This window comes from Leuresthes tenuis, unplaced genomic scaffold, assembly GCF_036924035.1.
Source record: "Leuresthes tenuis unplaced genomic scaffold, fLeuTen1.0.hap1 SCAF_18, whole genome shotgun sequence".
Lineage (NCBI taxonomy): Eukaryota > Metazoa > Chordata > Actinopteri > Atheriniformes > Atherinopsidae > Leuresthes > Leuresthes tenuis.
This window is the reverse complement of record NW_027325372.1, coordinates 6,359,101-6,376,433: the sequence shown is the minus strand read 5'-3', so window position 1 is coordinate 6,376,433 and position 17,333 is coordinate 6,359,101. Positions and strand designations below refer to the sequence as shown.

General features: G+C 41.0%; 1 protein-coding gene across 2 annotated transcripts in view; it reads right to left on the bottom strand.

The window, feature by feature from the left end:
• The window catches only part of LOC140275458 (zinc fingers and homeoboxes protein 2-like), a 120,479-nt gene that overhangs the window by 45,672 nt on the left and 57,474 nt on the right, over window positions 1-17,333 (bottom strand). Inside the window, exon 3 of one of the 2 annotated variants that reach the window (XM_072370928.1) lies at window positions 13,398-13,448. The exons of the other annotated variant lie outside the window; for it this stretch is intronic. The gene's annotated coding sequence lies outside the window, so the exon portion shown is untranslated. The remainder of the gene's footprint in view (window positions 1-13,397; window positions 13,449-17,333) is intronic. 2 annotated transcript variants of the gene reach the window in all.

The following is a 17,333-nucleotide window of genomic DNA, read 5'->3' as shown; positions in this document are numbered from 1 at the left end:
ACTAATCACCGTGGTTACAGAGAAAATGAAGGAAAAGTTTGTTGCTGTCAGTTGTGCTGGCATATGACTTCAAGTGTTCATGTGCTTCAACCATGTAATGCAATGTTAAAAGATCGGCCATTCAATGGGAAGGAAAAGGAACAGGGGGTGGGATTAAAAAGGAACAGAAGTAGAGGAAAGGAGGTTAAAGAAAACACAGGAATGAATGGGGTGAAAAAATGAGCTGGAGAAAGTGGAGAACAAGGTAGGGGGGAGAGAAAACTGAATAAAAGAAAGAATAAAGGAGGATATGAGTGAAATGGAGGAGGAATTTGTAAAAATGAAGGCGTGAAGGAAGGGAAGAAGAAAGGAGGGACGAAAATGATTCAGGTTGATGCAAAAGAGGGAAAAGGGGAGTAAGAGGAAAAAACTGGACAAAACCAGATAAAAGGGAGACATAAGATCCTGCTTTTTCCTCCCTTAAATAATGGAAAGAGAAAGACAAAAGAGGGAGACAAGTAATGACAGAGGGAGGGAATAGGAAAGGAAATCAGAGCAAGGAAAAGAAGAGGGAAAAGTAAAGAATGAGGGATTACAACCTGGAAGGAGCAGAACACTGCCAGAAACAAAGTAATAGGGAGGGAAATGAGTGAAGGAAAGAGACAACTAGAAAAGGAGGAGGGATTAATGAGAGAAGCGAAGGAAGTGGGTTTGTCACAAGCTGGAGTAAAACAGGAGTAAAAGAAAGAGGACTAAAGGAGGAGACAAGAGGAGAGACGGAAAGGATGAGGGGATGAAAGGAGGGGGAGGTGTTGGGCTGCAAGGCCAAATAATGGAGCAGCTCATCTCATGGTGAATTTGAATGGAGGCTGAATTAATTTAAATCTCATCACGGCCCGCCCTCTAATACCTTATCAGTTCTGCACGGAGACAAGGGACGTAATCGCATTAGACCCGCCACTCTGCTCTACTGCGCTCTGCTACACACACGCACACACACACACGTGCACACACGTGCACACATGCAGTACCTGTGCTGGTATGAGCAGCTGTTGTACACACTGTGGAAGTACTGGTGAGCATACTGCCTAGATAGTGGTGTGTGTGCAACTTCATGCTGTGTGTGCACGTGCATTAACACCAATACATGCACACGCAGCGTGAAGGAAGGCCCCCAATGAGTGCAAATCAGCAAGACAGCAGCATGCATGTAAAGACCCACACACACAAACATTTTTACACTTCTGTCGTTGTGAGGACGCTGGGTAATATAATCTCCTTCCTAAACCTCACCCAAACCAAACCTAAACCCGATACAGACGAACCGTAAAAAACAAATCACACCCTAAAACTGCCCTTTAAGTTACTTTCCCAAAGTGCGAGAGGCCAAAAGAACCTCACTGTCTCCAATTGTCCTCTCTGCCAAGAACTAAAACTCAAACGGGTCCTCAGAAAGACATACATCCAAGTATATCCACACACACACACACACACACACACAGAGAAACAAATAATAGACTAAAACACACATAGTACGCAAACACACACCCATGGGTGCTGCAACACACACACACTCACCATAGATACACACTGACGAATTGGCGCTAAAAACACAAACACACTCTCACACACACACTCGTATGGAGCTGGGCGAGCCGAGCAGTTACCTTCTAGGGGAAAAGGCTCATGGGAAGTTATGCGCTGGGCTGTTGACATTGGCTGCGATGGGACAAGCAGCTTTAAAGCGCCGACTCCTTGTACAGTATTCACACTGAAATGAGCACACGCACACACACCTCAACTGTCGCCAAAAACTCACACACGCGTTAAACAAGATGGCGGGTGAGTTATAGGCTGCACACACTAAATCACATACCCCAAACAAGATGGCTGGGAAAGTCTGCATGAATCTCCCATCGATAAATGTTTTAGATATCAGAAACTGAATGAAAAAAGGAAAATTTCACCCAAAAATACAGATAATAAGATATTTAAAAGGTCTTTTTGTTCAGGCTCTGAACTTCACTTTAATCAACACTGTGCCTTGTACCATATGGATAACTTTGTACATGGATAACTTTGCTTATATTACACTATATTAATATACTGATACAGTGTCATCCTGAGCTTTACAAGGAGGGCTCAGCCTGTTCTCATTATTCTAAGAGCTTCCAGAGATATCCACAATGTGTCTTTCGCCGTTATAAAAGACCTAATGAGGAGGATGGAGGGTTGGTAGTGGAGTCATGTAAAATTCTTCAGACAGTAGTCTGAGGTTCAGAAGAGTACCTTGTGAATTGCTGTCTGTCTATAATAGGTCCTGGTTTTGTGGCAGCATGTAGCACATTGAAGTTTAAGGTGCTGATTTCTGCTATGACATATATTCAGGCTTTTAAATTAATTTTCAATATCTTTTTAAGACGTTTTTGCCTTTCGGTAATTGTTTAAAGATGTTAAAGCATCTTTTCTTAAACCTTAACGGTGACATACTGCGCCTTATTCAAAGAAGTCGACACGATTTCTTGGGTCTTATTGCCTACAAATATGCGATGTCACAGATGTGCGACAACAACATGATGCTGTACTTGCTTAATGAATCAAAACTTTGAGTTCTTACGGTATGATGGTGGTGAGACTGCTTCCAAAAAAATTTTTTTCCTCTTTGAGAGGTGAGACTATTTCTTAAAAGTCTGAAAGTTGATATTGTTTCAGCAAGTTTTAGTGTTTGATCCATGGAAAAACTAAAAATACAACTTTCTTCTTTTTAGATATTAATCGAGAATATTAGAAAAAAATCTTTTTTTTTCTGCCTGGGAAATGTTTGGTAAAGTGTTGTGAAGGCAAGTAAGACAAAAAGAAGTTGCTCCACAAAAGACCTAAATATGAAGCAGCAGTAGGAAAAGTTGCATTAACTTTAACAGCTAGAATACATTTTAAAGAGAAGCAAACGTCATTTGATTTGGTTGTTAAGAAGTCCATCTCTATCACAACTAAAGAAAACAATTTAACACAGTAAGGGAAAATACAACTGCCTGTTAAGGACTAAATCTATCTAACTTTTATCCAAACATGTTGAGCCAAACATTAAAAAAATACTCTATTTTGATCATTCAATAGGCTATAGCAACTCTAAATACCAAACAAAGAAGATTAAGTGTTTCAATAAAGACAGTCATGCTAAGTATGTCCTGAAACAACTGCACAACAGGTCTGAAGCGTCAACATGCTTTCTAACAGGAAGTGTGTATACTGCTGATGCTGACTCTGATAAAAAAGGCAAGGTTGCACACCCTAGTTGAACGTTATTCTCGTAGAAACTAAATAAAACAGTCAAATTTCTCCAAACCTTTTCACAAGCCAGATTGAATAGTCCACCTAATTATAATTTGTAGTCAAAGGTCACATGACGCCATGAGGCAGGGTTAGCCAAAAAATAAATAGCTGCTGGCCTTGAAACAAATTATTTTAATATCGACAGCAGATAACGGTGATTTCATTTCTTATATCGGAGCAAAAGCGCTGAGGTCACTCCACAAATAATCAATCTGCTTCAGAAGTTCTGACAAGTGCAACAGCAGAACAAACCGCTCGAACAATCAACCTAACAAACAGCCATCAGGGGAGAGGTCAAAGGTCAGAAAACATCTGAGCTCATAATGCAGGAGACAAACAGAAGCTCCAGAAGTATTCTGTATTAATCAACTGCAGAGTGGAAAAGTCACGTTAATTAAATTCTGAGTTGAATGTCAAATCAAAATTTGATTGCCTTCAATCGATGAGACATGAAACAGCAAGGGATGATTCAAAGCGACCGTATTTTTCCTTTTTTTACAGGATTTGTTTGAAGTCATGTTTTATGGCCAGTGAAAGAATTCTTTCCCCTTTTCATCAAGAACAGATTTGTTTTTCACTTATATAATCATGTTTACTCCGAACCTCCGCATAAGACACTCTTGGAAACAACCCTCTTGTATATATTTTAGGGAAAAATTGAGGTAATTCAATGAGGTCAGTTTTCTGAACGCAACACACTTTCAGAGCTCTTTTAGATGTTTCCTCTCCAGCGTATGTAAATGAGGTGCAGTCTTATTCAGACAGTTAAACAAACATTTTACAGATTTATGTCTCAGACATGTGGGAATTCATTCACTTTTGTGCTCTGGTACCATGCAGTGGAATAAGCTAATATCTAAAACTGACGGGGGGGACAAACTCTTCTATCTTCAAAGCTAAACAATGAATAGGAATTACAGCACATTAGAATTTCATCAGCTGGTCTATTTAGGACTAAATACATTTTGCTGTCTTGGTGAGTTCCAGGAACTTGTTATTTTGCTGATGAACTGGAGATCAAACTTGAGCCACAAAGACAGTCAAAATTGGAAACAAACATGACTACCGTGGTGACTGTTCGCTAACAGTTTTAGCTTTCTGTTTCTATCTAAATGATCATTCACCTTAATTCCCAAAGCTTCATCGAGGTACTTCCAGCACATACTGTTAAATAAGCAAAATCCCTAAAAACACACTCCATTCACAATCACATAAATAGATTCTATTCTAAATTCTTATAGCTACTGGATTATGTGTCCCCTCCTTTTTGTGTCTGCACCACAGGAATCAAGGAGATTTGTAGCTCATAGAACTCTTTTTATGTAGTCTTTTTTAGCTAATACCTCAGGATAGTTCGAACATCTGCGATCTAACTCTACAATCACCGATCACAACGGGTCTTTGATTGATTGAACACAGGAACGGATTTGTAAAGATCAGGAAACCCTTAGTCACATGAACAATAATTTGGGGCCTGAGCAGTGAACTGCGAAGGCCCTATTGTTCCTGAAGGCGTTATTATTATTATTGTTTGCAAAACTTGCTCCAAACCACGCCCATTTTGCCAGGGACACCTGTCGTGGGGGAAACGGCGCAATTTGGCATTTGCGAACATTGGCGGCGCAAAATGGCTCTGTAGTGCCACCTACAACATTGCAATAATGTCAAACAAATGGGGTAATTTTGCCATACCCTGACGAAACTCGGTACACGCCTTCGTCATGCCCAGACGCACAAAAAAGCCTATGGACACCATGGTGCCAGGTCCATAGGAAGTCGGCCATTTTGAGTGGAACATGCGTTTTGGTGCCATTTTTGCCCGTTTCCACACCTCGCATATGATCGAACTCCTCCTACACATTTCAAGTTACAGGCTTCAAACTTGGCCAGGTTACTCTTAAGCCATGGGGGATAAAGAATCTTGCAAAGCTTTCTCAAACCTTAAAGGGTGTGGCCATGGCAAAACCTCAAAGTTTGACGACTGGCCATTGCTCGCCATGAAAAACAAAGAAACTTATAACTCCCACATACATTATTCGATCTTCACCAAACTTCATAAGCTGTACTTGGGCTCCACCTAGAACGTATACATATGACCAAACTTACACATGCTTATAGCGACACCTGCTGGTGGCCATAAACGTCACTTTTTACATCTGGCGGTACTACGCCTGACTGGGATTCTCACATCCTGCTCTACACTTGACAGGCGGGTGTGCTGTGCGGTGCGCATCGGACAGAGTCCAACGTCGACCCCGATGTGTGCAAGAGCACGAGGGCCCGGTCAGTGGTGCTTGCAGCCCTAGTTGAACGTTATTCTCATAGAAACTAAATAAAAAAGCAAAACAGATAGGAATGAACAGACTGGGTCTACAGAGCAGATGACCAGCTGGTTTTTATGCCACTTCAAAACTCTGAGAAACCCTTGAAGGTTCGTCGTCTTTCGGGGAGTTCTTCAGCCCCTATGACCCCTCAGCAAGCTACTAAAACTGTTTGGTCCAAAAACATCTTTTGGTACTAATCCTAAATCAGATCTGAACATTACAGCTGGTGGTGTTCTACTCGTTTTATGGCATTTACTGCTCTAAGAAGCCAAACCACCAGCTGTAAGAAAAGGTTTAAATCTGTGCCTTCTCAATCCCAACACATACATGCGACAGGGTACCCCCTAGAGCATCATCTTTGGACATGCAGGGTCTCCTGAGCTAACATCTCTACAGATATTCAATATGTTGCTATGGCAATAGCTTTCTTCGTGTCAAAATCATAATGTATAATTTCAACCAAATACTTTTATTGACTAACTTAACTACTTTTAATGGTAAACACTTAGAGAAAAGTTAATAGTAAAAAGAAGGAAGATGACATACATTAGTCTCTAACACGAGTCCAATGGTTGGGAGTCAGGATGCTGCCTGATGCTCCCCCTGCGACTCCTTACGTGGTCTCAGTTAGTCATTGAAAAATGACCACTCTGTACAATGACATTTTCTGTCACCGCTGATAAATGGCATAGCTGGTGTGTCAGTTACCACTGCAGAAGCATAACTTGCAATATGTAGGAGTAGTTCATTGTACACAAAAGAGTGACAGTAAAGGGTATCCCGCGTGTTGAAGAAAGACATTAAGGGCTCTCAACCAAGAATGAGCATGTGAAAACCACGCCCATTGAAAACCTATTTGTACAGTGTATTCTGACATGGGAGGTACAACAGGGACACACTATTTTAAATTGAACAACAATCAATGAAACTGCCCTTTCATCACAACTTAACATAATCAGCCACAGAAAGCATTCTCAAATACTTTCTGACATGGAATTTAAGTAGTAAATTCCTGTGGCAGCATCATTAAAAACACATTAGATGGCACATCTTTTAAGGATTACTACACTGGCTCAAGTATAAATAACAGTTTCCATGAAACAGAAAGAAGAAAAGCACACATCTCAAAGCTGGCAGGTGAGGATGTTCTGAGGTTGGAAAAATTTCATCGAAACCAGATGAACTTTCGAAGGTCTTATGCAATGAGATTGACTGCTGTTTACTGCATGTGGGAGTGAAAAAAAACACAATTTCTTCCTCAAGTTCGCAGAATAATGCTGAGCAGCGCACACACAGTAAAACACATGTGCATGACCTAATGAACCAGCAAGTAACGAGTGTGTACAAGCTCATCAAAGTGTGCGGTTTTCGCTGCGGTTCATTCTCCTCTGAAAAAGCCCCCGGAGCATTTTAACATGGACATATAGCGGCACGTCTGATGTGGTCAGTTTACAAACGCAGAGAAACCTCATTGTTTTCTGAGGATGTGCCACAGCTGAGGTAAGGTGAGCTTTCCGAAAGTTCATGGCTCCGTTAAAAGATTTCTCTTTTAACGGAGCAGAAAGCATGTCTTTGTGTGAGAATAAAATACTTGATCAAAGCACAAAATTTCACTGTGCATGCCACAAGTTACTAAAGATCAATTTGATGTATTTTTCCTTAGAAAAAGGCCACTTCCATTTGATTTGCAATTCGCCACAAGCACAGCATTTCTGCAGATCAAGAGGACTAGAAATGGCTAAAAAATGTTATTAAACATCAGTGTAGTTCTTTATAATAGCCAGAAAATTAATTTAAGCTCTGCTGATTTCTCCTGCTCAAACTTCTATAAACATCAATTCTTCAACATAAAATCCCTCCATCCATCCATTTTCTATACCCGCTTAATCCGTCGGTCGGGTTGCGGGGGGGCTGAAGCCTATCCCAGCGGTCATCGGGCGAGAGGCGGGGTGCACCCTGGACATGTCACCAGTCCATCACAGGGCCACACAGAGACAAACGAGACAAACAACCACACACACGCTCACACTCACTCCGAAGGACAATTTTAGAGACACCAATTAACAGGCATGTTTTTGGACGGTGGGAGAAAGCCGGAGTGCTTGGAGAGAACCCACGCATACACAGGGAGAACATGCAAACTCCACACGGAAAGGCCCCAGGTGGGGATCAAACCTGGAACCCTCTTTCTGTGAGGCGACGGTGCTAAACACCACATCACCATGCTGAATACAAAAAGAAATTAAATAATACAAAACATGATTGAATACATGGTTAAAATACACCATGTAACCTGTATGTCATCTTTTTTTAAAAGATTTTTGAAAAATACAGCTCTAGAAATATTTACAGATACCAAACAACCAGCTAATCACACACCGGGGGTTGGCAGAGTCTAACACATCTTAACCGATGAAAAAAATACACTGTTTCTGTTTCATTAAGAGAAAATTGCGGAAAGAGAATGTGCAAAAGCGCTCATGTGTGAATTCATCGTTGTTTGCCAGTATAACCTTCAACAAACTGAATACAATGAAATTACCCTGAAGCTGCTCCATGTTTTCTACATGCAGTTTTTTGCAGATTGCTGAGCCTCTGCTGAGCTTTACTTCTGAGAGACTCTGCCTCTCTAAGGTGGTCTTTTTAAACCCAATCACGTACCTGACCTCCAGCTGTTTTTTTCTCTTTAGCACCACTTACTTTTTCAGCAATGTTTTGCCCCCTCTGTCACTGTAAGAATTGCAGCCTCCATTTGATAAATGAATCTGTGACATCAGCCTTTAAGTTCTGCAGATGCAGCTGCTGAATTTCAACAGTAACATTTTCAAGATGTGAACATTGTGAGGGCAATATAAATTTATATTAATCAACATAAATGCAAGCTGCAGCCCTTTCAGCTTGAATTTGACTTGTGGCAGTCCTGATGCAGCAGCTGCACTTGCCACTCCCACTGCACACATTGTTGTTCAGGGTTGAGAAGAGAAAATTGATTTGTACTTTGTAAAGATTTAACTTGATCTGCAGCAAAATACAAGAAATAAATTGAAATTCAGTTTACATATAAAAGACACCACTTTCTTTGTTGGAGTCCTTAGCAAAAACTAAAGACCTTGAAATGTTTGGACTGCTCAGTTTTTGATTGGTAAATTCAGCAAGGAAGGGCTGTCTGCCACCAGCTTTTGCTTCAGATTTTAATCCACAGGCTTCTGGATGACAAACTGAGCCGTAAAGGTCCACTTTCACTCGCCCTCTTACTACAGTCAGCAGGAAAAATAGGTCTATGTGCTCTATGATACGTCTCCATTGTGCTGGTCTTCCTCTACTACATAAGTGGAATTAGCCAGGTCCACTTTTCCGATATCAAGAGTATCAATCTGATTGAAATCTGATCCTTGCAAATGAAAAACTGATCAGGTCTAATTTTAGTATGGATGTAATCAGGTTTGAATCAATACTGTGAATAATTTCAAGAAGATTAAATGTATATTTTTATATATGTAAACATGTATAATGATGCGAGATGTCACTGAAGCACACGTCCACAACCACTGCCTTGTGCATTTAAAGCTAACACTAAATCACAGCCTGGGCCTTAAAACCGCTGCACGTTTTCAAGAAACACACCCTGTATGGTTTGAAAAAGAAAAAAGGCATCTTTATGAATCTTTACAGCTGACAAAAATGAACACCTGGCTAGATGAACCTTTTCCAACAGACACTTCTGACATTTTACAGACAGAATAATAGATCAATTATGAAAACCTGCTGTCCGACTCAGCTGCACGTCTCTACAAGAAGTCAGCTTCGAGGCGGCCTCCCTTTTCCAAAGACCCCACATTTAAGGGCGACCCAACCGATCCATACACGCAAACACAAATGCACACAAACGCGCATGCGCACACCACTTTTTTGTAATAAAGTATCAGTTAATAAGCAGTGGATTTCTGTTGGCCTAGCCTGTTGGAGACAGAGGAAGACACGCTGGCTGCCAAATCAGTGTTTTCACAGCCTGAATCACAGCTTACCACTGATGCTAGCCCAGGGAGAAGCATGCACACACACACACACACACACACACACAACAAATTATATGGGGTATCGAAAGATGGATTTATGTATACATAAAATGGGGAATTAAAGATATAAAAAGAATAAATTGCCTATCCTCGCACACATAGACATGTTGTACTGTCTATATCAATCGACATGCACAAATTATAGTTGCCTACACAAACTTAAACACACACACAGGTTTGTGTATAGTTGTGAGCCCAACCCTTACCCCTGGCTTGAACCTGATCCTAGCCTCAGCCTTCCAACGGCGAATCAGATGTCCTAACGACTACGGTATACAACAAAAATGTGTCTGCACAAACACAAAAACACAAACAGGACACACACATAGAAAATCACAGAAATTCAGACAGTCACACACCTGCATTTCTTCCTCTCACGACTCTGTCTAGTCCCATTCTTTAACACACACACACACACACCCCAAACTGTTCACACTGAGTGGAGAGGAACAACAGTCGCCATCAGAGGGCCTTCTTTTCGGAGCAAAATCTCCCCCTCTCCGTCTTATTCTGTCCCCGTCTACCTCTCTCCACCTCTTCCTCCCTCTCTCTCCCCCTCTCAATCACTCCTCCGGTGCAGTTTGGGCTGTTTCCATGGCAACTCGCCGAGTCCCATGGTCGCTTGAGGGAGAGAGTGCTACCCCGCTCGTCCTGCCCAAAATTAAAAAAAAAAAATCTTCACTCAAACTGTGGACTTCAATCTCTGCTAGTGTGTGTGTGATTACCGTGCATGTTATCAGTGCACGTGTGTGTGTTTGTGCGTGTGTGTTATATTCTCCCAAATGATTGGAGTGGCCACCAAAAAAGCACCAATTTCAGTCTGTCTGCCTCAGTCTTTGTCTTTGTAAGAGACACAGAAAAAAAGATTTCTCTGTGCCGTTGCTGCTGCTTTAGATGTTGATGATTATAGAATCACAGATATTTTCAGTCTCACACTGGGTTATTACAGATATAATCACTATCAACACGTGAAACACTCTGTCAAGTCTAATCTAATGCAGTTTGACTGATTATTAGTATTTAGTGTGAAGCTGATCATATCTGCATTCTTAGAGGAGCTACTCCAATCTAATTTCACATGTTTAAATAGGAGTTTATTTGTCATTATTGGTGCACGTTTCTGTTTGGAGCCCCATGGCGGTTTTAACACCTCAGTAACACAAAGATACTGATATCATAATGATTCTTCAGTGTGGAAAATGTCAAATTTTTTAATATAAAGAAAACTAATGAACAAAATATAACGAGATTAAAGAAAACGCCATTATCATTAAAAAAAGTTAATGTCAAACCAGTGATTAAGTGCTCACTTGATTGATAAGATTTTACACAAAATAATATTAAAATGCTAATGAGATATTCATTACTTTATTACACTTATATTTAAAAAAGAAATGCTGGTGTATTTATGTTCGCTTTATAGGCACACGAGGGAAGGAAAGAAAAACGAGTGATAGATCATCTGTCAGAATCCTCCTTTTCTAATTCATTCGCTCATTCAACAGGCAGCCAGACAGAAGGAGAGTGACGGGCTGTAGAAAAGACAGTGGGAGAAAGAGGATGGAGGAGAGAGATAAAAGAGGAAGAATGGAGCGACAAGGATGAGGGGGATAAAGAAAGCTGCAGATCTGTAGAGAGATGGGAGGGGAGAAAGAAGAGGGCTGAGACTGGCTGAAAAAAGGTGGCATGAATGGAAGTATAAGGTAAAAATAAAGGTGGAGAGGGTAGAGTAGAGTGACAGAGGAGGAAGAGAGGGAAAGACGAACAGAGACAGAGATCTAAGGAGGAAAAGGGAAACATGGGGAGATACAACCGAAATTGGAGGGGGAGGTGAAAAAGAAAGAAGGGAGATGGCAGCACGAAACAAAAAGGATGGAGCGATGAGGCAGAAGTTAAGTGAGACAGAAGCCTCTTTCAAATCTGCCTTTTCAAGTCGGACCCGATGCGCCTTTATTGCTCATCGAGTAATGTGTAAAAGTCCAGAGGAAGAACGGTGGGTTAAAGTTGAGCCGTCGCCGACACGCCTCTGAGCTGGCGAGGGAGGTGGTAATGGAGGGGAAACGGGCCCGCCTCGTGTGTGCTAACCAGCGGTAATCATCACTCAGCTGATTCTGTGATGCAGGGCTGAACTGCCTCTGTTCAGCATCCGCGACTTACCAGGAGGAAAAGGGAGGGTTAACAAGGACACCTTTTTTCACCTATAAAGGCACAGCCGATATGTGAAAGAGGCTAAAGAGAAAGAGGAGGAGGACAGGAAAGGGGAGAGGTTGAAGGGTGGAAAAGTGAAGAAAGGACCAAGTAAATAATGAGACGACAGAATGGGTGAAAAGACAGAGCAGGATAAATCAGTAATGAACTAAAAGAGGAAAGTGAGAGAAACTAAGACAATAAAAAGAATAAAAAAGAAGCAAGACAGAAAGCAAACAGATGGCAAACAGCAAAATAAAAGGAGATAGAGGGGAGGAAGGTGAGGATGCCATCGGAAGAAGAGGCAAGCCCTACAAGAAAAGATTAGGCGATGACAGGAGAATAACGGAGGAGAAAGAATGGGACAAGAATAAATAAGGAGAAAAAGTTCTTGTTCCTCCGTTTTTCCAAACCGTCATTTTTATCCTTCTCATGTTTTTACCTTTGCTTCTACCCACTTCTCTTCATCTTTATTGTCCTCTCATCCTCCTGTTCCCTCCAACATCCTCCCAATTCATCTTTCACCCACCTTTGTCTCATAATTTCTACCCATTTATTTTCCTCCCCCTCCTTCCTTCCCTCTCTCCCTTCCCTTTGATTCGTTTTTCAAAAGCTGCCCAAACTCCTGCGTCCTCCCGCAGCGTCTATTTGTTTGTACATCAATAATATCTGGTGACAAACGGCGGCCTTTTCATCACTTACATGCCAACCTGAAGCCTGACACACTCACTTTAAATTAATTATTTCTTTTCATTTCTGCCCCCCTCCCATCTGTTTTTTTCCTTTTTTTCCCAGAGTGAACTGTCGCTTCGACAGGTAGATGTCAAGTTCCTTTTTCTGTTCTCTGTTGAGATAAATAGACCTCCCCCCCGAGAAACATCACGTAAGACAAAGAATTACAGCAAAAAATAGCTGGACTGCTTCACAGAAAGCGAGAGCTTAGAAATAGGTCGTAGTAAGTCTGTGAGTAAAGTTGAGGTGTGTGAGCAAACGTGTGTCCGTGTCTGTGTCTGGTTCAGGCACTTTCTTCACGAAAGGTAGTTTATTGTTTCCCATGTGAGAAACACGTGATCATCGTCACATCAGGAAACTGCATGAATCAAACCAAATAAAACATTCAGGCCTCGACTTTGATCCTTTGGCCGTACAAAACAAACCTCACCCAGAATCACATAACATTAAAATGGCAGTAAAGGATTTTTTCATGACTAAAACTAAATCACAGGTGATGACAAGCTTCTATGAGGCCTTTTTGTAAAGAAATATGTGATACTGTTCTCTGACGAGTTCATATAGTTCCGTTGAACTTACATGTGAGGGGAATTAGCTACTCTGGCCGACACAGATCAGGTCGGTACGTACTTAAAATGACGGTAAAACTTGATGATGTTGGGCATGCTGATTTTCTCTTTTTGCTTTATCTGATCATCAAACTTAATCTAAATGGAGACAATATTGTGTTCATAGTTCTTTTCATAATTGCATAGCATCGTCCTACCTGGGTTTGTCCCTCTCCCTAAAAGTGCGTCTTCTCGTTCTGCAGTGAACTCTGGAAGGAAACAATATACACTGTATTAAAAACAAAAGTTTTCCTCTTTGACTTTTCAGGTCTTTCCTGTATTGCTCAAATGCAAGAAAACATAACTAAAAAGACAGAATTAGACTGTGGTTTGACATGTCTAATGTTGAAGAAATTGAACAATCTGTAGCTGTGAATCACCCAAAGTTTCATTTTAAGGGAAGTTGAGTTTCATTTTACATAAAAAGGGTGCTGGGGGGGGTGCTGACTCTGAGGTCAGTCTCATGCTGGTTACTACAAAGACCCACAGAGTGTTAAATTCAAGTCAAAATAGTTTATTTGTAATACAGTTGTGGTTCAGTTTTGCGGGTTTGAACTTTGTCGTAGTTTGGAAGATTTGGATGTCCGGCAACACTGTTACTTTAAAAAAAATTGCCAAATGCAACCGAGGGTTGTTTGAAGAAACAGAAACACTCAGTGTGTGTGTGTGTGTGTGTGTGTGTGTGTGCGGGTAGACGTGCGGCTAACTCTGTGGTTTACTGAGCACCGTATCAATCTGAATGACAGCTGTACACTGCAGAATACTGCTGTGCAGGTCAATTTAGCCAATGTTACCAAGCTAGGATAACATTAAAATCATCACTAAACAGATAAACCCAAACATAAGCCAGTAACTGAACTATAATCAACATTTCTTGGGATTTCGTCTTTAACTCTAAAACTGAAGAGCTTTTCAGACCAACTCATATCGCTTCGTGATCACACGGCATCTTCTTCGTTTTTTTGTTTCCATCTGGTTTTTGCTCTAATTTTCTTAGAACTTGGTCCAACTTTAGTTGTCGTGGTTGGACGATCATCGGAACCCTAATCCAGATACAGACTGGACGCAAAGTGATGGTTAACAAAGGAAACACAGTTTTCATTAAGCAATGCTAAATGAAGACATCACAATTTCCCAATCTGGAAACTGCATGGGACTTTCCACTTGCCCAAATATAGATTTTTGTTCCCCCGGGCTAGTGGGCAAGCATTAATATCAATCTCTGGCAATTAAGAATTGAATTAAATAGTCACCCATTTGCAAACCTGATAGAGGATATTAGTCACCAGACATTCCAAGTGTCCAAACTTACATATTTATTACTTATCTGCGAAGGCATGGATCACTGAGCATGTACATCTTCATCCATGTCAAGCTAAGACACATCTTACACTGCACAGATACCAACACCAGCTACTGGTAAAAGCTGCAGTTATCTAAAAGCCTTATCTTCCTTCAGGAGCTGCCAGTAAATAACTTGTGAAATGAATACACTGTAGCAGCATTATTTTGCTTTGAGAAATCTATAATAAGCTAAAAGTGGCTTAATGAAGCAAATAGATAAGCAGCACTGCAAAACTAGCACATCAGCTAGATAAAAAAAGAGGCATTTAGTGAACTGTTGTGATAAAAAGATGAGTCTGTGGGAAACGCATGGGGATTCCGCAGAATGTATTTTAGTTCCGTTTTCAGGAAATACCAGGAAACATGGTGCAGGCATCTCATTTACCGGTAAGAGACACTGGTAACTAGCCAAGACTAAATTCCTCACCAGCTTCCCTTGTTTGAATGTAGCTAGGTGTGTTTGTTGGAGAGTCTGTTAAAGCTGCAAGTGCTGCTCTTTGCTTCAGATACAAAGTAGATCAAAAAGGTACAAAAAAAAGCCTTTGTGAAAAAGTTCTTCCTCTCGGGGTTACAGAGACACACACGCACGCGCGCGCACACACATAGACTAAATAAATGCCGTGTTTGAAACAGGTGAGGCTGAAAGCTGTGTCAGTGTGGACCGACCTTCAGGCTGTTTGCTATGAGAATGTTGTGGCATCACGTGTAAGTTTGTGTGCATTTATGTGCATGTGTCCCTCTCAAGTGTACGACGAAGAGAACAAGTAACATTCATTCAGGCTCCTATATCCACACACACACACACACACACACAAAGAATCGGCAGCCAAGCAGAGAAAATAGTTTGGCTGCACATCCTGTACTACTCGTTTAAGCTCCACACTGAGAAACACCAAACTCACTCTCCTCTCTGTTTCTTTGTCTCTTTTTCCCTGTTTTGTTCCCTTTGTACTTCTTTCTTTCACACACTTTACTTTCTCACACACACACTCTACCCTCCATGTGGACAAAGCCCTCATTCAGAGGGGGTTTTGGTAAAGCGGTTCGGCCTGCTGGCAAAACCCAGGAACCGATCCAGATCAGACCGATGGGTTTTCATATCTTATCTACCGGTGTGAGGTGTTTTGGTGGACCTGTTTTATAACTGGCTTGACTGGTTTTCAGGTTGGGATGGCTTGGTGGTTTTTAGATGACGCAGTGAGATTTCAGTTTTGCACACCTGGTTTACCATATGGGTGGGTCTGGTGGGTGACTTCAGTAACAGTTTTCCTAACTTTTACAGTGAGTGATTGGCTGAAAAGCCCCAACTATTATATTTGGTAAGATAATACTTTATTCTACAGGTAAGTTTGTTGATAGTTTGTGTAATAATATATTTCGTGGTTTCCTGGTGACACCTCTTTGCTTGACATGCCTAATTAACTTTTAAAGGGTGTTTCACTCATATTCAGAGTCCAACAGCTACATTTCAGAAGTCTAGACATTCTTGGCTGCCTTGAACGTGTTTTTCAGGTACACAGGCTTCATCCATTTCTCCCTTTTGTTGTGACAGCAAAATCTTCTCAGCATGTTGAGGGAAACTTCACAATGAGTATAAACATTTACTGGATTGAAGGATTAAGGGAATACAATTTGATGGTCAAACTGACTTAGATTCAACAAAACTCATCATGAACAATAACTCATTCAATCATAAAGAAAGTCCCTTGGAAACGTCTAATGAGATCAAACTATGAAACGTTGACACTTTAGTTCACAGTAAAACATGTTTTGGCCATTACTTGAAACCATACCTCAGAGGCAGAAGGAAACACCGATCAAATTTCACGAGGAGTCAGACTGGTGCTGGTGGCTGTGACAGTTGCATGGTTGATGTCTTTTTATTTCTTGCCCTCTATTTGTTGTTAAGGAACAAAAAAGAAATCCAACCACAAACCAAACCAGTGATGTGGTGAGATTACCAGTTCAAAGGTTTAAAGTCTGATTCAGTTGGCCGGTCTTTATTTTGAAAAGTTTCTGGCTTCAGATATGGATTTACTCCAGTTTTTCAACAGATTATTTACCCATGAATGTCGGTTTAATTGTGTTTTAATTTTGACCATCATGTGGCTAAATTGACAAAATGATTATTTAACTTAAAATATCCACAACTTACCAAATTTTACAGATTTATTTTGGAACAAAGTTAAATCTGTTTGCACTCTCAGGTTCATCTAAACTGAATTGAATTTATTTAGAGCCCTGGCTTTCTGTTTGACTGCCTGACTGATGCAGATTGTTTTTTTTCTATGAGCAGTGTTCAAGTTTGACAAACTTTTGCAGCTAATAAAAGTAATTGATGCCAAATTCTGTAGCTCACAGGTCAGACACGAGGAGATAGGGCTCAGATCAGCGACTGTTTCTAATCTATACCGGCCGGTTAGCCACAACAGACTGCTTTGCAGTTTTTCCGAGTGGCTGGCTGCATTCGCTGCCTGTTTGTGTCTCTGTGATAAAAGTTGTGAGAACAATACACAACATTTACTGCCAGATTGTGATGCAATCTGTGAGTAAGTATGTGCATGAGTGTACATCCAGCTTTTCAGCATGATGCAATTATGAAAAGAATACGTGTGAGAATGACTGTCTATAGATTGTGTATACATGCGAGAGTGTGAGTGCAGTATGATGCAACATGGATGCAGAGCAGCCAGCAGAAAGCAGCTATGTGCGCCAATAAACAGATACCCTGGCACCGGGGATGTGTGTGT